The 21,971-nt window shown below is 42.6% G+C and overlaps 1 protein-coding gene across 8 annotated transcripts in view; it reads left to right on the top strand.

Moving 5' to 3' along the window:
* PTPRE (protein tyrosine phosphatase receptor type E) overlaps window positions 1-21,971 on the top strand; it is a 263,311-nt gene that overhangs the window by 94,634 nt on the left and 146,706 nt on the right. The window contains exon 1 of one of the 8 annotated variants that reach the window (XM_006121368.5): window positions 13,207-14,318. The exons of the other annotated variants lie outside the window; for them this stretch is intronic. The gene's annotated coding sequence lies outside the window, so the exon portion shown is untranslated. Of the gene's footprint in view, window positions 1-13,206; window positions 14,319-21,971 lie in introns of those variants that run through there. 8 annotated transcript variants of the gene reach the window in all.

Here is a 21,971-nt window from a genome sequence, read left to right as displayed (position 1 = left end):
GCTCTGCCCCAGGCGACCCCAAGTCAGCCGCTGCTGAAACTGACCGCCAGTTCTGACTTACATACAAATTCAACTTAAGAACCCCAAGTCAGAACTGGCGGTCAGTTTCAGCAGCGGCTGAATCTGGATGTCAGTTCCGACTTACATACAGATTCAACTTAAGAACAAACCTACAGTCCCTATCTTGTACATAACCCGGGGACTGCCTGTACTGTGTAGTGATTTAAGTATCTATGTAACTACTATACCCCACATAAAGTTATGAAGAAAATTTCCTGGTATTCTTTTGCAAAAACATGTCCAAGTTTTTTTTATTTAGATCACTTTTTGATAGGGAAGTCTGAGAATATAGACTGGATACACTATTATAGTCTACAGTTTGATCTGTGATTATTACGAGAGAGGTTTCATTTCCACATCATGGCTAAGTGTTACTTTCAAACTGCTTCATTTGCAGATAAAGAGCAACTTCGCTTCCATTGAGCTTTACTTTTAGGTCGTTTTTGAAAATGCACTTGTAAAAACAGGATCGTGGATAATTCTGCTGAGGTGGGTTTTTTTTCCCAAAAGTTCTTTTTGTAAAGTCAGACCTACTGTCCCATGCAAGGGTGCAGTCTGTGCACCCCACTCTGACTAGATCTGATGGCCATTGCAGAGGGTTTCCATTGCCTTGCTATCACACTGTCCCCTTTCATAGACTAGATCTGCTTCAAGTGTTAATATAGAACTGTAGCTCTGGCCTTGTTGTGGCAGCCTCACCATAGGACTGTAAGGGGATGGAAACCTTTCTGTGCCTTTTCTCACATTGTGGTCCCATGAAGGGTCAAACACAGTCTTACTCTTAGGCATTATTACCCTAGTTGTTGGTTTAAAAAAGTACAGCGTTGAAGTTCATACTTTAATAAAGTTAAAGTAAATATGAATAACTATTAAATTCCAGATTTGAAGACTATGAATTTAATTGTGGGAAAATTTGTTTTCTGCATGGAAACTAGTGATCAGAGACATATTCTTCAAGGGAACTTGCTGAACAGAGATTTTGAGCATTTTAAAGTATCTTGGGAATTGCACAAAGTACTACTTGAACTGTATTCTATAATTACAGTTTTAGGAGTTCTCATCAAATCAAAGGAGGGTAAAGAAAACTTCATTTCAGAAATTTTAATCTTCATATTAAGTTCTTCCGAAGAACAGGAATGTAATTTGTTTAATTAAACCTGTCTTTCTTAAGTTGAAATTTTCAATAAAATAACAAATATCTGACTCTTTCCTTCTATTAGTAAAACTTGACATTTGCTATGGTTTTCTTCAGTTTATTTTTATCACAGAAAGAGTTGACACCTAAGCAAATTACCATAGGCAATGTGTTTTCCAAGAAAGTGGAAAATATTTTTTCTGAGTATATAGATAGGCAGGGTTGTTTCCTCTAAGGCATACTTTTGACAATATTAAGAACAATGATTAAATTATTTAAAAGTAAACTAGTTAATAGGTAGCTCAACAATATGTTAGAAAGGATTTTGGATGTATTAACTTCCTATGTTTTCTGTTTTACTAATAATTAAATATAACTCAATTGTGTGAGTAGTGAGCCTGTTTTTAGTTGTCATTCTAATTCAAAGGCTGGATATTCAGCCAAATCTCTCTCTTGGCAAGAAATTTAAATATCATCTTTAACCAAGATTAGCATCACTGAACCCATTCCACATTCTCCACCATAATCTGGCAGAAGCTTCTCTGCTAAATGAGAGATGCTACAACAGTGACTGAAAGTGAACAGCTTCAATTAAAGTGTCAACAAATCCCTAGACTTCATAAACTTCCAAGGAATATGATGTGATTTCCTGGGCCAGTTGCTTTTTAGGCATTGCTCTTTTTTTTTTTTTTTTTAAGTGAATCAGAATTCCAAAAGATGTTGTCTTTCTACTCCCATGAGTTGTGCAGAGAACTCCTCAGGGACCCTACTTGCCCTGGTTCCCTCCTGTCCAAGTCTAGGCTCATGCCACCTCATGTTTATTAGAAGAAACTGATGGAGTAAATAAAAATTATTAGGTTCAAACATTGCAGCCATAAAGTACCTGCTATTCCCATCTGATCTCAAGATCCACTGAAATAAGATGAATTAATTTCAGTGAGCTGTGGATCAGACCCAGAGAAAACTGCATAAATGTATCTATTTGCTTTCATTATGAGGAGCCATATTGCAACATATTGAATTTTGTGCATTAGAAAATAGTATAAGTAAGGAAACATAATGAGTAAGGATAATATATTATGGGAGGGATTTTCAAAAGCACTCAGCTTTAGTTCAGTGTTAATGGGAGTTGAATTAGGCCAATGGGAGTAGAATTAGGCCAATGATGAGCATACAGTAAAAATGAATGCGAAGATTTAAAGTATTTCTAAATAAGTAGCCTTTATATATTGCAGTTCTTTAGTTTTCAGAATTGGTGAGCTGAGGATATTCTTGAAATTGTTTTGCTTATATGGGAATCTGGAGAAAATTGTTCTTAGAATTTGTTCTTCATATTATTCTGAAGGTGTGTTTAATGCTCATTTCCTAAATTAACTTTTCACTTAAAATAATGGTTGTAATCCTCCATCATTTTTTGTTCAAATCCTTAAAATGTCATCAAATATTACTACTTGTGTCTTGATGTCTTAAGGGAATATTGATTTTTATCTTTCCAACCACCATAATCTAGTAAAATGAACCTTTTTATGTATTTCTGCAGGCAAAGCAGCAGGTCTGTGTACCGATTAGTTCAGGACGTGTGAGGGTGTATTTATGAATTCCTGTAAGACCTATGATCTTACAGTTCTTACAGCTGTTTAAAGTCAATCTATTTAGGCTTTTGAATAGTAGGTGGACAAGGTAAATAGTTGGAATTACTTGCATACACGTATAAAGCCAGCTGCAGTTCATTAATCATACTTTAGCACAGTTAGATGTGGTTGTTAATTTTGATATATTATAGTTTAGTAGAGCCCTTATTCTGCAAACACTGCTAAGTGTCGTTCTTACTGCCATGAGCAGTACAATTGAAGACAATGGAATTAATTGCAATAGTAGGCATTATGTTCAGAAATAAGTATTTCCAGGGCCCTTTGTTTACTATTTTCAGCTGCTAGTCAAGCCACTTAGAGTGTAGTTTGAAATGATTTCTAACTTGTATTTTTTTCATGCAGCTGGGGCCACCAATTTGAAACCTCATTTCTGAACAATCCTAACTTTTTATAATTGTTATAACAGTGTCATCAGTACTTTAAAAGGAGTACAAAGAATTCTTGAAGCCAGCGGAAGCCGCATCAGTGCAGTAAACATAGACTTGACAACTTATCAGGAAAGTAGGAATACGAAAAAAAAAAACCTGGGTTTACCCTTAATTCCCAAGTATTGTGTTTCAGGAATTAGAGACATCACTTTGGTGTATCTGATCTCAGGGTTCACTTAACTGGTGAGGTTGCTGAGTTATGAAAGTCAGTTTAGAATAAATTTAAAAGTTATAATTCAATAAGTAGTCCATGCATAAAGTCTGTTCAAGTTGAACTTCCCCTGACAACATGTAAGTAGATCTGAGTTAGTAAGGATCAGGTCCAAAGCTTCCTTTATAGTTATCTAGTGAGCTAATACACTCTTGACAGCAGACATTACATCAGGTACCTTCCTGGTTAAAGAATAAGGCAGTAAATAGGTTGCTTTGAAGCTAAATCTCTATTTCTGAGGCAGCACAGGTAACTAGCTGTACTTATTAGCATGAAGTAATTAGCTATTCAAGTACTTCATGGGTCATTTATGGCATACTTCAAAAAGAATTTTAAACAGTGATACTACATCACATTTCATTTAAATGTTAATATTTTCTTTTTGATCCCTACATTAATTGAATACAGTAACAGACAGGAAGAGAAGTTTGTTATCCACAAGTTGAATCTGGTTACATTGTTAACATCTAAAAAGATATAGGTAAACGCAGACAAATGCAATTAGTATCTTCTAATTGTCCAACAATACAGGTTTTCATTTTAAAGCCGTTGATCCACTTGAACATGGCTTTGATAATGATTTACAGGAAATGGCATTAAATACCATTACACTTTTTCACTAATATATTGCTAAAGGCAGTATATTAGCCTGCTGGTTGCTTAAATCTTACGAGGTTACTGTTAGTCTTAAATCACGCTGTACAGTTGGATTTCCCTTGTTGGTCACCCTGGGGACCTGACCCGTCCTGAATGAGGGAATTTGCCAGATCAGGGGAGATCCTCGCCACCAGCCTCCCAGAACACTCCCCCTCTCCGGGGCTGGCACTGCTCTTGGCCACCGCCACTGGGCTCCAGCCTGCAGGGCTTGGACTTGGTCTCTGGCCTACTGGGCCTTCTCAGGGATGGAGCTCCCCAACTCCTGTGGCCCTGCTCCTCCCCTGCCCGACTGAGAATCCCCGGGGACAGGGCTTGCTGCTGCCCTGCTCCCTTGCCTGATTGGGAGTCTCCCTGGGGATGGGGCTTGTTGGCTGCCCTGCTTTTGCCTCTGGCTGTCCTGCAGCTGCCCCGCCCAGCCAGAGTTCCTTGGGACAGGGCTTGCTGGTTCCACTGCTGTCTCACCCAGCCGGGGCTCCTTGGGGATGAGGCTCCCAGCCAGTTTGTACTCCTGGGCACCGGGGCTCTCTGATCCAGGAACATCCATGGTCCTGCTGGACCACGGATGTTGCCAGACCAGAACATCATGGATTTCGGAGGTTCAACTTGTAGCAATTGCCAAGGCAGGAGTCTCATGCACAGCTTCTTGAACTGTTTTAGGCTAAGATCTCAGCAGTTTGGCTGCAATGAACCAGGTGTTGTTCATGCTAGTATAATTTCAGAGTGGCTCCTCAACCTGGTAACCTGTCTTGATCTCCAGTCTAGAAACTTATGGACATAGAGGGTATGTCTAGACTACAGAGTTTTGTCAACAGAAGTTCTGTCGACAGATACTGTCGACAAAGCTTCTGTCAACAAAGAGGGTCTAGACTACATCCAGGTCTGTCGACAAAGCAAGCCACTTTGTCGACATAACAGTGTGGACGCAAAGGACAGTGTAGATGCAATAATGCCTTCTATCAACAGAACTCTGTCGACAAAAGGCGTTATTCCTCGTGGAATGAGGTTTACATACATCGACAAAACTGCTGAGTTTTGTCGACGTTATGTCGACATAACTCAAAGGCAGTGTGGACGCAGGTATAGTTTTGTCGACAAAAGTCCACTTTTGTCGACAAAACCCTGTAGTCTAGACACACCCAGAGTGTGATCTCATCCTGCTCCTTGATCCTATTCCCCCCTACCATGGGCCTACTAGTAAAAGGATGCAGGTCACATGAAGGAGACTGCCAAGGAGTCTCCATCCCCTGTTACTCATGAGCCAGCTAAAGGCTGGGTTGGGATGAAAATCAGGGGGCGGGGGAGTGTCAGGGCCTCCGCAAGCTGGATCAATCTGTTTTTGCCCTTTTGCCCATCCCCGTGCTAGTTGTATTGAAATAAATTTGTACTGTAGACCAAGCCTGAGTCCAACTCAAACATTTTGGAGCCTTGGTCTACACCATGACACTCAAGGGTTTGGAAAATGACAACAAGTGATGTAGTTACACGGACTTAACCCCTAGTGTGGCTGGGCCTCTCATCAACATAGCTGTCACCTCTTGGGAAGGTGGAGTATTGAAATGCTACAGTGGTGCAGCTGCACCAGTTTAAATGACCATGAGCCCTCAGATCACTATGGAAATTTTAGAATGAGGCCTCAGTACACTTGATGATCTCATGAGTACACTGACACTAGTGAAATATGACACAGCTCTCCAAGACAGCTATAAACCTAATTTATTCAAAGGCTTAATAAAACCATATTGATTCTGTTGGTTTAAGTATGCTGGGCTTTGGCATGTCTGAATTGCTAATTCCAGTAAGTATATTGTATTAGCTCAACTGGTTAGAAAAACATACAATGCATTTGCCTTTTAGTTTAAGAGCTATTCAGTTTTGAATCACAAGCAGTCACTTGCTGTCACACCAGATCACTGTTTTACTTCAGCCAAGTGACAAAAGGGTTTGAGTACACTCAGGCTTCTTGTAGCCAAAAGTGTAGGTTGCTCTACATTCCCATTTTAAATTTGTAGTTCATCTATATGTAACTTCTGGCTTGAGGTTCAAGCAGAAAGCCTGAAAACCACAACAGAGAGGGAAGGGCCTCAAGGAAGGGGTGGGGTCTTGGGGAAGGGATGGGATAGATCTTGGCTTGCCCTGATATTTAAAAAGTGATCTTGGGTGTACAAAAGTTGGAGACCACTGGTTTATGGTACTGCTCATGAAAACACTTGCAACTCAGAAAACTGAGAACAAATTTAACAATATTTTTTGCAGATTTTTGTTAATAGAAACAGAATTTTCCACATACCAAAGAAATAACTTGAACTTCATTTTTTTACAACAGCATCAGTCTTATAGAGAAAAGATATTTTGTATTCTGAAACAGTAACTTTCTCATAAAACTCCTGGAAGAAAATCAATGTAGGCAACAGTCCATACTTAATCAAATCCTTCCATTGCTCCAATGAGTGTAAAGAACATGTCCTTCAAGTTGTAATCCAATATTACCGTTAGTTCAAATATTTTTAAAGTCATAAGATGGATCTTGGAAAGCTATGTTTTGTTGGTAGACTATAAAATACTATTCCCCTGTATTCTCTAGTGTAGAATACGAAGATTGCTAGTTTCTTGCTGTGTTGCCAAACCTCGGTAAACTTACCGGCAGCATATTTTTAATAAACAGAAACATCCTTAGAATGCAAATAAATAAGAGCAAGATTATCTAGTTCTTCTTTCCGTCTTGTGGTGATCTCTGTTATTTTCTTTATTGAATTTACAAAATAAATTTGGGATTCCATATGTTCCTCTTTTGCTTCTTGTTGAGTAGTCATATTCAAGTGTGAAGGAAGGATAAGGTAAAAAAGGGTTAGCTCTTAGCTAGAAACAATCTTTCCTCCCCTACCACTAGTGAAAGTAACCTGTAAGGGACTCACCCTAAATAATATCAGCCATACTACTTGTGATACATCCAACTGCTGCACAATATTTTTTCTCCTAGTAGTTGCTGTTGGATCTGAGATGTTTTGCCATAAAGCACTTTGAGTGCCTGTATAATGTATGTATTTATTGGCAGGTAAATATTGCTGGCTTTTTTTTTTTAACCTTTCTTGATTTGTTTACTAAGGAGTTGCCAAAATATTCTGCATAGAAAATTCCATTAGTATCTGCCTTTTTCTGGACTTAACTGAAGCCCACTTTGGGCAATAGTGTAGCTGGAGCATCTATTTCTTCTCCCTCGCATTTGGTCAGTTTGAGAATAATTTTTTTTCAAGTCTGGAGGTTCTTTCAGGAGAGATTTTTCTAAAAACTTTTTGTAGCCATTATATGTTTGGAGACCAAGTTGGAAAGTTGTGCTTCCATAGTCTTGAGATTGAATGTGCTGAGCTGGATGGGTTCTTAAGGTTTTTTTAGAAGGATCATCCATGTTTTTAAATCTCAGAAGAGATTTTAAAATGAACAACTTGGCTAATGCTCTACTAAGTAAAACACATTCTTTTAAAGAAAACTAGAGATAAAGGAAAATCCATCTAAAATATCCATATTTATTGAATGGAAAAAGACATTAAGGAATTAGAGTAAATAGAAGGATTGTGGCCTTTTCCGGGGCTAGAACTGTGCAGGAGTACTCCAGCTGGTCAATATTGGCTTTGGAGTCACCTAAGCTGTGATGGCTGCTCTCTCAGAAGCATTTAGAAACATAAACATTAGGTTGGGGTCATGAAAGAAACCCCCTTCTTCAAGGCTAGTTTTATGAACACACAAATTAAAATACTGTTTTCGCATCTTCTCTGCCTAGGCAATTTTGACTTCTCTTCAAAAAGCATCATCTGTTATACAGAAAATAAAGACCAGAAAGTCCAGCCATCTCAGTCCCTAAATCTAGTGAATAAAATGTCTATTTTTCTCATCCTGCTGTTCCAGGTACATTTTCGTGAGCTTTATCATTCTGCCCCTTTCCTCCAACAGAACTTCATAAAAATCCCTAAACCTCATTCCCAGACTTCCACTTCAGGAGCCTAGCCTTTTTCTCCTCATGGGTGTCTCATTAGTTTATACTCAACTCTTCCCTGCATGACCATGGCCTGCTCCCTGTTTTGGGTTTTGTTCTACTGCAGTGTGCTTGCTTATCTGCCCCCTCTTATTAGGCTTCTAGATACAGTATCATCATCTTTTCTTCCCCTCAACTGGGATTAATCATCACCATTAAGTTTCTTTGCTAGGAAGGTACAAATACCCTGCATTTCTGGCCTAACTTGAAAGGTGTGTTAATTAGGCATAGGTGCACTGAACCTATCTTCTGAGTCTCAAGGCAGTCATCCTGTGACAGGCCTAAACTTCAGACACGCATTTTTGTTGTTGGAAAAACTTTCAGGTATCCCCCTCACCTGATGTTGTTTGTTCTTCCACTGAATAATTTGCTGAAGCTCCTTTTGGGTCAGAACTAGACTGTACATTAGTAATTTAATTTGTTAGGCAACAAGCTCCAGCCATTACGAGACGGAGAGGTAAAAATGTTTAGTTTTGTATTGCTAAAAGAGAAGGCTTACTATATTACAGCCATTAAAACAAGGTTTGGAGTATTGTGAATTAATACGTATTACTGGACTTTGATGCAAAAAAATTCTTTTATATTGAGTATTCGAGGGTGTCTCTAAATATATAATTCATGAAGTGTTGAAAAGTCACAGGAGCTTTGATTAGACCAAATGGTATTACTAAGAATCTGTTGCACATCTTCCATTTGTCTGTCTTCCTCACTAGATGACAAAAGTGCACACAGCGTTCTAGAGAAATTTCTGATACACTGAACACAGTCTAGCAACTTTATGATCGGGGTATTGGATACCAGTTTCAGATGATCACCTGGCATAGTGCCCAATAGTCTATGGAGAGATGTAATGTTCCCTCCTTTTTCGTAACCAAAAGCATTGGAGCCCCAGCTGGGGTGGTGAGATGTTGGGTCAAGCCCACAGCCAAGATTTCCTGGATGCATATGAGAGAGGCTGCTACTTTCCACCTCAGACATTGCCTAGATCTGTCTCCAAGGGATCCGTGTCTTAGGTTACAGGTCTGTAGGGCAGTCTTTGAACTATATATCTGCAGTTTTACTGTTAAAAAATGTCTGCATATTCCCAGCATTTATCAGGGAGATGGGCCTCAGGCTATTGGATTGTTTGTGAGAGTCTGAGACCTGAGGGTTGGGACTGGCTGCATGTATGCAGGCCCTTTAGTAATGTTCAGCAGGGAAGCTGATCCTTTTCCCTTGCCAGGAAACGCAAGGTTGTTTTGCTCCAGGCAGATGATATGGAGATTTAGAAGAAAGTGTGGAGAATGGATCACACTGAACGGTAGCAATTCCCAATAACCCTGAAATATAGTTTCTGTGTTCTGTGTCATGGGCTTTAGGACAGGAGTGCCCCATATAATGCCTCTACAAAAACTAAGATAGCTTTAAGCAGAGTGGGATTCGTAGTGCTCAGGCAGCTTCTGCATCTATGAAATGACCAGAATTGATCATAGCCAACTAAGGGGAAATTGGTTGAGCCCTATCCATAGTACATAACTGTGTCTGTAATTGGAAACATTGGAGGATCCACATGTCCTGAATCAGGTTTTCCTCAATCTGGGGGTTAGTTCCAAAGCATAGTGTCTAGTGGTGTCCCAATTGTCCCCACCTCATATATCCTGGGCTCACTTGTTTCCTGATTCCTTGCTGTCAAGGTCCATGATGGGCAAAAGGTGAGGGCATGTCTTGGTGCGCTTCAATACAAGCTTAAGTTATTGCACAATTGCTATTCTGGATTAAACATTGGTGGCCCAGATCAACCGTCATAGGTTCTTGGTTTGGGTCCTGGGGTTTTCAGCTTGGACATAGGTGAGGTTGCATGTTGGTACTTCTGTATTCTTTTTGGTTACACAGCTAGTTGTTGATATGGAGAGAGAGAGAGAGAGAGAGAGAGACACAGAGAGATCAGTAAAAGCATCTACACTGTTCAAGATTCTGATGTATTCTAGTTTATCCTTTCTATTTGGGCTATTTTGTTCCACTTAACATTGTCTGCAATTTGCAGGAATTGGGCAGCACATGAAGCAACTGGACCTCACCCTTTCTGGAGATTTAGTAGCACATAGTTACCAAAAGTTGCATAGAACTTTCACAGGAGTCATTCTGGTCATTTAATGCTGTCCTGCTCCAGCGTAGGGGAGGACCAATGTGATCCTTTTCCACTATGAAACTGATTGCTAAACTCACACGATATGTTCAGGCAGATACATTCAAGGGCAGAGCAGGAAAAGGAGATGGGATTTGTTCTGGACCACAGAACTTTTTGGAGGTTTCCATGAAAATGTATAGATAGTGGTACTACAGGACCCAGTTCAGAGGGCAGTGTTCCAAAATGAGACTTGATCACAGACTTTTGAGATCATGAAAGCTGATTGCAGAGTGCCTTAGTTTCTGCTTGGGACCACACCACTTGGGACTACAGCAATGGCTTTCGTCTTGGAGCTGAGTAATCTGCTCCTGCAGCTCCAATAACTCAGGAGATGCAGTGGGTGACAGTAGGCAGGGTGCAGACTGTGAAGAACTTCAAAAGGATCTCCCAAAACTGGGGAACTGGGGAACAAAATGGCAAATGAAATTTTAATGTTGATAAATGCAAAGTGTAATGTTCATTGGAAAAAATAATCTCAACTGTACCTACAAAATGATGGGGACTAATTTAGCTACAACTACTCAAGAGAGATCTTGGAGTCATTGTGGATAGTTCTCTGAAAACATCTACTCAGTGTGTAACAGCAGTCAAAAAAGCAAACAATGTTGGGAATCATTAAAAAAGGGATCAAGAATAAGACAGAGAATATTTTACAGTCACTATATAAATCCATGTGTACACCTGCATCTTGAATGCTCTGTACAGATGTGGTTGCTTCATCTCAAAAAAGATATATTGGCACTGGAAAAGGTTCAGTGATTGGGGATTTGGAATGGGTCCCATATTAAGAGAGCTTAAAAAGACTGGGACTTTTCATCTTAGAAAAGAGGAGACTAAGAGGGGATATGATAGAGATCTATAAAATCATGACTGGTGTGGAAAAAGTGAACGAGGAAAAGTTATTTACCTGTTCCCCTAACATAAGAACAAGGGGGTCACCAAATGAAATTAATAGGTAGTAGGTTTAAAAAGAACAAAGGAAGTTTTTCTTCACACAGCGCACGGTCAGCCTGTGGAACTCCTTGCCAGAGGAGGTTGTGAAGACCAGGACTTTACTAGGGTTCAAGAAAGAGCTAGATGAATTCATGGAGGTTACCGTATATTCCGGCGTACAAGACGACCTCTGAAGTTAAAAAACATCCCCCAAAAATCGGGGGTCGTCTTGTACGCCGGATGCCCCGCCGCCGGAGCCCCTCCGCGGCTTTGAAAGCCTCGGGGGAAGCTGGCGGGGGGGCATCCCAGGCGCGCATGGGCTGCCCCCCCGCCGGAGCCCCTCCGCGGCTTTGAAAGCCTCGGGGGAAGCCGGCGAGGGGGAATCCCAGGCGCGCATGGGCTGCCCCCCCTCCGGAGCCCCTCCGCGGCTTTGAAAGCCTCGGGGGAAGCCGGCGGCGGGGCATCCCAGGCGCGCATGGGCTGCCCCCCCTCCGGAGCCCCTCCGCGGCTTTGAAAGCCTCGGGGGAAGCCGGCGGCGGGGCATCCCAGGCGCGCATGGGCTGCCCCCCCTCCGGAGCCCCTCCGCGGCTTTGAAAGCCTCGGGGGAAGCCGGCGGCGGGGCATCCCAGGCGCGCATGGGCTGCCCCCCCTCCGGAGCCCCTCCACGGCTTTGAAAGCCTCGGGGGAAGCCGGCGAGGGGGAATCCCAGGCGCGCATGGGCTGCCCCCCCTCCGGAGCCCCTCCGCGGCTTTGAAAGCCTCGGGGGAAGCCGGCGGCGGGGCATCCCAGGCGCGCATGGGCTGCCCCCCCTCCGGAGCCCCTCCGCGGCTTTGAAAGCCTCGGGGGAAGCCGGCGGCGGGGCATCCCAGGCGCGCATGGGCTGCCCCCCCTCCGGAGCCCCTCCGCGGCTTTGAAAGCCTCGGGGGAAGCCGGCGAGGGGGAATCCCAGGCGCGCATGGGCTGCCCCCCCTCCGGAGCCCCTCCGCGGCTTTGAAAGCCTCGGGGGAAGCCGGCGAGGGGGAATCCCAGGCGCGCATGGGCTGCCCCCCCTCCGGAGCCCCTCCGCGGCTTTGAAAGCCTCGGGGGAAGCCGGCGGCGGGGCATCCCAGGCGCGCATGGGCTGCCCCCCCTCCGGAGCCCCTCCGTGGCTTTGAAAGCCTCGGGGGAAGCCGGGGGCGGGGCATCCCAGGCGCGCATGGGCTGCCCCCCCGCCGGAGCCCCTCCGCGGCTTTGAAAGCCTCGGGGGAAGCCGGCGGCGGGGCATCCCAGGCGCGCATGGGCTGCCCCCCCTCCGGAGCCCCTCCGCGGCTTTGAAAGCCTCGGGGGAAGCCGGCGGCGGGGCATCCCAGGCGCGCATGGGCTGCCCCCCCTCCGGAGCCCCTCCGCGGCTTTGAAAGCCTCGGGGGAAGCCGGCGGCGGGGCATCCCAGGCGCGCATGGGCTGCCCCCCCTCCGGAGCCCCTCCGCGGCGGCGCGGAGGGGCTCCGGCGGGGGGGCAGCCCATGCGCGCCTGGGATGCCCCGCCGCCGGCTTCCCCCGAGGCTTTCAAAGCCGCGGAGGGGCTCCGGCGGGGGGGCAGCCCATGCGCGCCTGGGATGCCCCGCCGCCGGCTTCCCCCGAGGCTTTCAAAGCCGCGGAGGGGCTCCGGCGGGGGGGCAGCCCAAGCGCGCCTGGGATGCCCCGCCGCCGGCTTCCCCCGAGGCTTTCAAAGCCGCGGAGGGGCTCCGGCGGGGGGGGGGGGGGGCAGCCCAGGCGCTCCTGGCGGCTTTGCTCCCGGTGCCTCTGGTCTGCTGGGGACCATCTCCAGCAGACCAGGGACACCGGGAGCAAAGGAGGCGGAGGGGCGCTGGGGTATAAGATGAAACCCTATCTTTTAATTAAAAAGATAGGGGGTCGTCTTATACGCCCAGTCGCCCTATACGCCGGAAAATACGGTAGGTCTATCAACGGCTATTAGCTAGGTTGGGTAGGAATGGTGTCCCTAGCTTCTGTCAGAGGCTGGGAATTGGTGATGTGAGCAGGATTGCTTGAAGACTCCCTCTTCTGTTCACTCCCTCTGGAGCATCTGGCATTAGCTATTGTCAGCAGACAGGATACTGGGCTAGATGGACCTCTGACCCAGTATGGCTGTTTTTATGTCATTCTTTCCCTTTGGTCAGTATTTTCTATAGCACCTATTCTCTACACTAGATAATTTCATGGATGTTAGGTCCATAAAAAGCTATTAGACAGGGGATAGAAATGGTGTCCCTGGCCTCTGTTTGTCAGAGGCTGGAGATGGATGGCAGGAGACAAATCACTTGATCATTGTCTTCGGTCCACCCTCTCTGGGGCACTTGGTGCTGGCCACTGTTGGCAGACAGACTACTGGGCTAGATGGACCTTTGGTTTGACTCAGTACAGCTGTTCTTATGTACACTGCCCCCCCGGATATAGCTGTGCATGGCAGTCCTGGGTTCTAGCCTAACGGATCCTTGTGCTTCCAAAGTCTAATTCAGCAATGTGCAGAAGTCACGAGATATGTCCCACACTTGAAGCAGAGATTTAATTCCCATGTAGCTTTTGATGCTGTTGCTTTTGTGTATAACTACTTGGACTGGCAAAGTGTACTGGACAGTTGTATAATGTGTAACCCTACTATAAGAAGATCTCTATTTAACAGCAGTCTCTGAAAGGATATTGGCAAGCTTACAGCCCACATGTATTTTTAGTGGTTTTATTATTTCCTGACAATTTTGCAGCAACAAAACTTGCTAAGTCAACGCAGAAGGAGTTTTGTCAGAGGAGAAATAAGCAGGAAATGAGGAGCTTCCGGTGTCAGAGGCAGCCACTAGAAAAACTGGAAGGGTAGTTTTTCAGAAAACAGCTGCTTTACAAAACTGGAAACCTGGAGAATGAAACTAAAGAGAGATTAGGTAATTTAATGAGGAGCAGAAGAGAAATTTAGAATGGATCTACTGAATGTGCTTAGGAAGGGAATTAGACCTGAAATGCAGTCCCAGTTAAAGACCAGGAGGCAATCAAGGAGGGGTTAAAGAGATCAGATCAGGTAAGTCAGTTGTTATAGGAGGAATAGGTAAATCACTAAACATAATTAATCACTCATAGCTCCATGCTTTTTTAATGTACTATCATGTGTTGAGAGAGTGGGCAGAATTATGTCACACAGGGGAGAGCTCTGGCAACACTATTTCTCAAGGAAGTACAGTGCCTGAAGAAGTTTCCCTGTGATAGGATGCTCGTAGTTGACCTCTCCATGAGTGATTGGAAAACAAAAACTTTAAATAACTTGTTCTTTCCCTATCAAAAGCTAAGAACTGGTAGTGTTTTACAAAATTATTAATAGTCTGGATTGTTCAAATTATTTATCTTGGTAAGTACATTTGCATGATTACATATATGCAATATGGTGGAATGTTTTAAACAGATAAGAGTTTTGTGTCATGTCTTTACAGTTTCCTTAATAGTTTGCAGTAACCTTTAGCTGAGCTCAGTGTAATTGGTGAATGATGGTATTCAAAACTACAGTTGTCATGGATGCTTCATAGATGGGTAAAAAAAAATAGTCTAAATGAGAAGATAAATCTAGATTTACCGGTAATAAAAATACTAGAGGAAATGTCTTCCTCAGCTTCCTCTGGATTGTCATACAAAATATTTAAGAATGGTATTCAGGAAGATTTGTTCTGTATTAAATACTATCAATAAGCGTGTTTAAATTTTAAAGAGAATTCTCTGGAGCAATACGTAGATAAAACCAAACAAACACAAAACCAGTATTTTGCATTTTAAATGCTATAAATGATTCAATTGGCATGACTCACTAAAAAGCTAATAAAGTGCAGCCTTCTAAAGATTTTTAAAGTAAATTGTTTCCCCTTTTAGTATTTTCTGTATGAACAGGTTTTTTATTTATCTTTTTCACTTAAGTCTTTATGAAAAATAGTAAATAGCTGACAAACTGTTTTGTGGAATAACCCTAATTTGGAAATTAGTGGCCCAGCTAGTTAAAAGGAATTGTGACCTGTGCCCACCATTAATTATCCTCCTTGCAGAGATTTAAAATGGAACCCCACAGAAAACTACCCCTTTGTCAAAAAGTGCCTCTTTCTCTAAGAATTCTGAATTTCTGGAAGAGATGATCACTAAAATGAGCGGGAGCAGCTCCTAAATAGCATCCTTTGGAATGCTAGCAAAATGGTGTATTGTAAGAGTTTCTGAAAGGACTGCCTTCCAGATATTGTAAAGAAACTTGATTTTTATTTTATCATTTCCTATTAGTTTGGTGTTGCAAACCAGGTATTTTAGCTTAGCTGTACTTCACTTAATTCAAGATGAGTTTAAGGACCTGCTCAGCTTTACCTTTCACTAGTTTGAAATTGCTCCAAACTTCCAAAGACAAAAGAATATTATAAAACAGAGCTTTGGAGCTAGTTTATATAGAGAGAGATTTACAGTTTTTAAAACAAGAAGGGACTGTTTTCCTCTGGTCTGATGTGCATACCATAGGCCAAAGAATCTGACTCAATAATTTCTGCACCTTCTGTACAAACTGTAATTTATCGTTGTTTACAAATAATCCAGAAAAGATTTCAAATTATAAAAGATTTACCACACATTCCCAGGTAAATTCTTCCAGTGGTTACTTGCCTTTACTGTCAAAAATACGTACCTTTCTTTAATTTGTCTAGCTTCAACTTCCAGGCATTAGGTAAAAATATGAGGGATAAAGTCTTTGTTGCATTTAAATTCCACTGAGTGCAATAGAATGGGGAACTGCTATTATTCTGCATATTTATACCTGCCTCTGGAAATTTCCAATACATGCATCTGACAAAGTGGGTCTTTGCCCACGAAAGCTTATTGCTCCAATACATCTGTTAGTCTATAAGGACTCCTTGTTGCTTTTGCAGATCCAGACTAACACAGCTACCCCTAGGATACTATTATCCTGTTAATATTCCAATTCCTTGCCCACCTACAACCTGGAGGACAGCTGCCAGTGGTCCACTAAATGTCAGATGGAGATTGCAGAAGCAATTTTACTTCCACCACTCTCTTTGCTTATCCTCTAATGTGAAGGAACAGCAGAACAACTTCAGTTTTGACTCTGATGAGGCTGCAGGCAAATAGGTCTTCCTACGTGCAACAAACTGTGGGATCAGAAGCCTTAGTAACAAAGCTCAACTCACCTAGGAAGTTTAAACCTCGACCCTGCAATTGGGTGTACCTGGAAGAAATGCTGTGCCTTTACTGTTAACCTGGCTCCACCTGGGCTATACATTCTGCTTGCACAAAAGAAGTTGCAAGCTTGGGCTTTTTATTTTCTGATAATGATTTACTGGCTAGCCTAAGTAAGGATATTGGGAAGTGATCCAGGAGTTTTCTAATGATTTGATCTGTATAAACAAGTACTGTGCTTAAAATTTACTCTTATTGTACAGATTGCTCTCAGAATAATCAATATGTTCTGGCTGAAGCATATTGTTTAATATTACATAGTTCAGCATAAATTAACATAGTGCAGCTTTGATTTTGGGATCAATGCCTATAAATATGTTGATGTTGTGATGTCCATATGGAAAGTTAAAGAATGGTTTGTCTGATGGAAACAACTTGCTTAAATGGATCCATGTAGGTTGACTCCCACTGAAGGAGCTGTGGGGGAGAAAAGATTCACTTCCAGGGATCCAATGAACTGACTGAAAAAAAAAATGCAAAAATGCGATTCTTATGTCCAAACTTATGAATTCAAATTTCAGCCTCTTGGATCACAAGTATACTTGTGTGACGGGGCGGTCCCGCCCCGCACTCAAGCCCAGGGAAACCACCTGGAGCCGGGGGTGGAGAGGGCCCCACCCACACAGCCCTACTGGGCATGCTCTGAGGGGAGCCAAGATATAAAAGGCTGCTGGCCTGCTCAGAAGGGGCAGACTACGGCCCGAGTGGGAGCTAGCACCCAGCTGCCAGAGAGGGAGTCGCCAGGGCTGCTGAACGCGCCGCTGCCAGGCCCCAGCCGGGCTCGCCCCCAGCGACAGAGCCGCCGGCCCCCGTGACCCAGACACCAGACCGGACGCTGCCGACCCCGACACTAACTGGGGAAGTGTCGCTACAGCCACCTGACCAGCGCCGACAGGTGGGGCCGCTACGGGCCGGGGGTAGGAAGTGACCCAGGGCAGGGAGCTGGAAAAGCCCCTGAGGGCTCGGTGCGTTGCGGGGAAGACCCCCCGCCAAGCCAGTGGTGGGAGCCACCCGCCGCTCATAGGCCCCTGGGTCGGGGCCCCCTACCCCTCCTGCCCTGACTAGGACTAGGCCACAGAGCCTGCATAGGCCAGTGGGCCGTATTTCCCCTGATACAGGGGCAGCATACTTTGGGACTAGGCCAGTGGGCCGTATTCCCCCGATACAGGGGCAGCATACTTTGGGACTAGGCCAGTGGGGCGTATTCCCCCTGATACAGGGGCAGCCGACTTTGGGACTAGGCCAGTGGGCCGTATTACCCCTAAAAGAGGGGAATTGCACTTTGGGGCTAGACTCAGGTGAGCTGAATTATGCCCCGGATGGGGGCGGCAACCCCAAACCAGGGGGAAGCCCCCCGACAACTTGAAAAGGTAAATGCATCACCTGATTCAATGAATTATTCCTCAGCATCTCAGTGGAAAAAAATTCTAGTAAAATGAGGAAATTTAAAATAGGGATATAAAAGAGTAGTCGAGGTAGTCAAGTTGACTGCTCGCATTTCCCCCCTCCCTTGCTGCCTCTATATTGGAGGCAGCAAGAGCCAGTGTTGGGGGAAGTCAGCTTAAAAGCTGGTTCCCTCCAGCACTGTCTCTGCAGTGCTGGGGCAAGAGGGGCAGAGATGCAGTGGCACTGCGGCTCTACCTTTTAAATTTAGTAAGAGCCACCTGGGATCCGCAGTAGTAAGATGTAGTTAGAGCTGCAGTGCAGGACCTGGTGCGAACCAGGACTAAAAAACTCTCAGCTTGAAGCAGTCCTGGCTCTCACCAGATCACAGACTACATTTCAAAGGCAGAGACACAGCCGTCTGGATCCAGTGTGAGCTGTGATTGCTTCAGTCCTGGCTTGCACCAGGTTCTGGACCTACCCCTGCTGTGGCTCTTCATTTAAATGTAGCAGAGACGCAGCTGCCCCTTACTGACTAATCCTGTATTCCATGCAATTTTTATCAAGTACATAATTAGTTGTTTCTTCACTTCTTAACATTGTTAATATCAAAATCTATGACATGAGATATCAAATGCCAATGTGTACACAATGATCATATTTACTTTTGGTTTATATTTTTAGTGTCAGGGAAGCTCCAGAGCTTCTTTCTATCTCTGATAAATTTGTGTCTTTTAGAAAGATAAATGAGAGAATCAGATGCTCACTGCATGCCCAGCAGGTGACTAAATTCAGAAACAGATGTTACTTTTCAGTCCTTGTGTAATTAATACTGCTTTATAGTGGTTACTGTTATATACAGTTGCCCTTTAGACAATTCCATGTAACAAGTTCAACATCTGGCATACCAGTTTCACTTTGCTGTGTAATTGTTCTTTATATATTTGAATTCACTAGATGCTATTTCTATCTAATTGAAAGTGCCTTTGTTATATACGGTTTTTGTTTGGAGATCCATGATTCAGTAAATAACTTATATTAAGTGTCTTTGTGGCTTGATTTAATAGGTTTGACTTTGAATATGACTATGAGGGTCAAGAAAATATTTCAATATGTCAAGTATAACTAGGCTTGGAAGAATTTGATTTTATCAGAAAATGCTAATAAACAGTTCACCATACAGACACCAAATGAGGAAAATATATTTCCATCAAGAACAATCGAAATGTACAGAGGCAAAGTAAGGAAAATGCTTCTTTAGAGCTTGAGTCAAAATCTAGTGATTTTCATTTTTCTTGCTTTAAGGATATTTGTATATTTTAATGTGATATTTGACAGTTTTGTGCTTTAACAGTTTTTAAAGCTTTAACTTTTGAATCTTAATAACTACAGTCATAAAACAATTCTGACTCCCATAATTTCCTGCAATTGTGAAAAAATAAATTGATAAAAATTAATATGTTGATAAAATGCTTTAAAATAAACATTGATGTTATGTCAAAATTATATATTTAAAAAAAATCAAGTTCTGCCAAGCCAAATACAAGTATTTCAGATTCTCTTCTAGTAGTTAGTTATGTAGAATTTGCACGCTATTTTTCAATTGTTACGTCAAACACATGCTCATATTTTGTCTAACTGGGGACCAAAATGGGAATCTGTCAAGAAACAGGGTCATAGACACTTGACATAAAATGGAGTGGACTTCATCTGCTATAATTCTACATGGCATTAGTCTCAAAACATTTTACATCTGTAGCCCGCATATTCATGTGAGGGCAGTCCATGGCCGTGCAACAAAATGCCGTTAGCCACATTTGGTCCACAGGCTGCAGCTTGACAATCCTGAGAGAGTGCTACATAGGTAAATGTTAATACCAGTGAACTGTTAGCTGACTGTTCTAAGACTGTTCTAAGACTGAAAAGAACGCTGAACAGTACGTACATAGTCTTAAAAATGGTTTTGAGTACCATTATGCTGAGATATCTTTTTGTATTTTGATAGAATTTTATTTATTACTCCTAATGCCAGTATACCTGGATACAGAAGAATTAACAAGAAGCAGGTTATAGTTATGTATTTTGACTTCTGTTTTTGCATTTAAATACCTTTTCAGTTAAAATTATTTTAAAATAAAACACTAAAGGAATGTTATCCTACAAATCCTACAAATTATTGTTCTTGTAAGTAGTCCCATTGAAGTTTATGGACTGTTATCATGAGTCAGAATGGGAATTTCACTTGCCAAAAATAATCAGTCAATTAACTAGTCAAATATTGGTCAATGTCAAAATGGGCAGATTTTTAAGGAATTACCTTATTAAAACAAAAACAGATAATACTTATGCTTTCAGATAGGATTAGTCTTAGGTACTTATGCTTAATTACAAAAAACAAATGACTTAATTGAATTATTTAACTGTTACTAATAAGAGAATCATTATTACCTTTTTACCAGTGTTGTTCAAGATTGAACAGTCATAAGAAAAATGAAATTAGAAAGTCATTACAATTATAGAAGAAAAACATAATATTTAAATGCACTTATGCTAGGTGTTCAGTGGGCCAACTCTAAATGGCTGTAATCTATTTTTTTGTGTGTTGAAGGGAGGAGGTTTAATTACTGTGAACCCTTCTCCCCTCACTCTTTTTTTTAGTTCATTTCTGTACATGTGATTAGTAAATTTAGACACGTTGGGGGCAGGGACTGTCTTGTAACTTGTTTAATGTGCTTTGTAATCTGTCATGACTTGGTACGCAACTAAAGATATATGTACATATATATAATGCTGGTTCTAGATTAATTCAGCCAATCAAGCCACTCAGCATAACAGGTGGTATTAGCATGTAATAAAGTTGAGTGATCAAGACATTCAATTAGACTTGCTAACAGAACCATGAAGCAGTGGGAAAAAAATAGCCTACCATTTACATCGGGGCATTCTTGCTGAAATATTAGACAGTTTTTGACTGTGGTCAAATAATAAGTAGTCAGTTGACATTGACTGGTCAATTGACTAACTTTACAAGCTTAAACACAAAGTTACAAATGAGCATAAGTATTTTCAGAAACAAAATGCTGGTGGCTACACTGGTAGTTTTCTTTGCCACATTGAATAAAGGTTAAAAAAAGGTTTGAATTTGCTGGTAACATGAATGCATTAAGAGACGTGCATGAACCATCAGTGTGGTTTCTTGGAAGGAACATGAGCTCTGACAGGGAGCTGAAGGGGAAAAAAATAGAGGCCCTAAAGGAACAGGTGGGTAAAAGCCTTGCAGATGTCATTCAGTCTGATCCATGTATCAAGTCACTTCCTACTGACGCATTCCTTATCCAGGATTGGGTAAAACAGTGAAATTTGACAGTGTCTATGCAGTGGTGTTGTAGCTCTCTGTTGGTTGCAGGATATTGGTTAAGGTGGGTGAGGTAATGTCTTTTATTGGACCAAGTGTCTCTGGTGAGAAGAGACAAAACTTTTGAACTCACAGAACTATCCTTTTAGCATAAGCTCTAAAACTTTTGTCTGTCACCAACTGAAGCTGTTCCAGTAAAAGGCATTAACTCACCCACCTCGTCTCTTCATTTCTCAGATATTTCACTGCAGGTGTAGAGAAATTTACACTTTTGAAATCTTATAGCTCAAAGGGGTGGCTGAGTAGGGATTCATCCCTAAAAGGATACATTGTGAAGGGCAACTTTAAGTCATAGGACTCCAACCCTCATCCAGTATAGGCTCCTCCACAAATATCACTCTTTTTCCTCTTGTCCTTAGTTGTCCCTCCACGAACACAAGTCAACTCTGCAACGTTCTGTTTTGCAAGCATTTTCTTTCCATTTCTGGCCAAAGACTTTTGTCAGGGGATCTGCCCAGTAGTCACTTATGGTCTGAGGATCCAATCCCTGATGAGGGTTGTCTACCTATTGCCTTGTCTTCAGAGTACATGAACCCCCATCTCTGTTTTGCCTTATATATCACCCACACTACATTGATCATGTGCCTTCTGATCTCATTCAGTATGCAATGATGGAATGATAGCTTACACATTCACCTTTCTATTAAGGTTTTAAAAACAGTC

The sequence above is a fragment of the Pelodiscus sinensis genome, chromosome 8, assembly GCF_052426305.1.
Source record: "Pelodiscus sinensis isolate ZL-2025 chromosome 8, ASM5242630v1, whole genome shotgun sequence".
Taxonomy (NCBI): domain Eukaryota; kingdom Metazoa; phylum Chordata; order Testudines; family Trionychidae; genus Pelodiscus; species Pelodiscus sinensis.
Note: the sequence above shows the minus strand (reverse complement) of the source record. Positions and strands in the feature narration are given on the sequence as shown.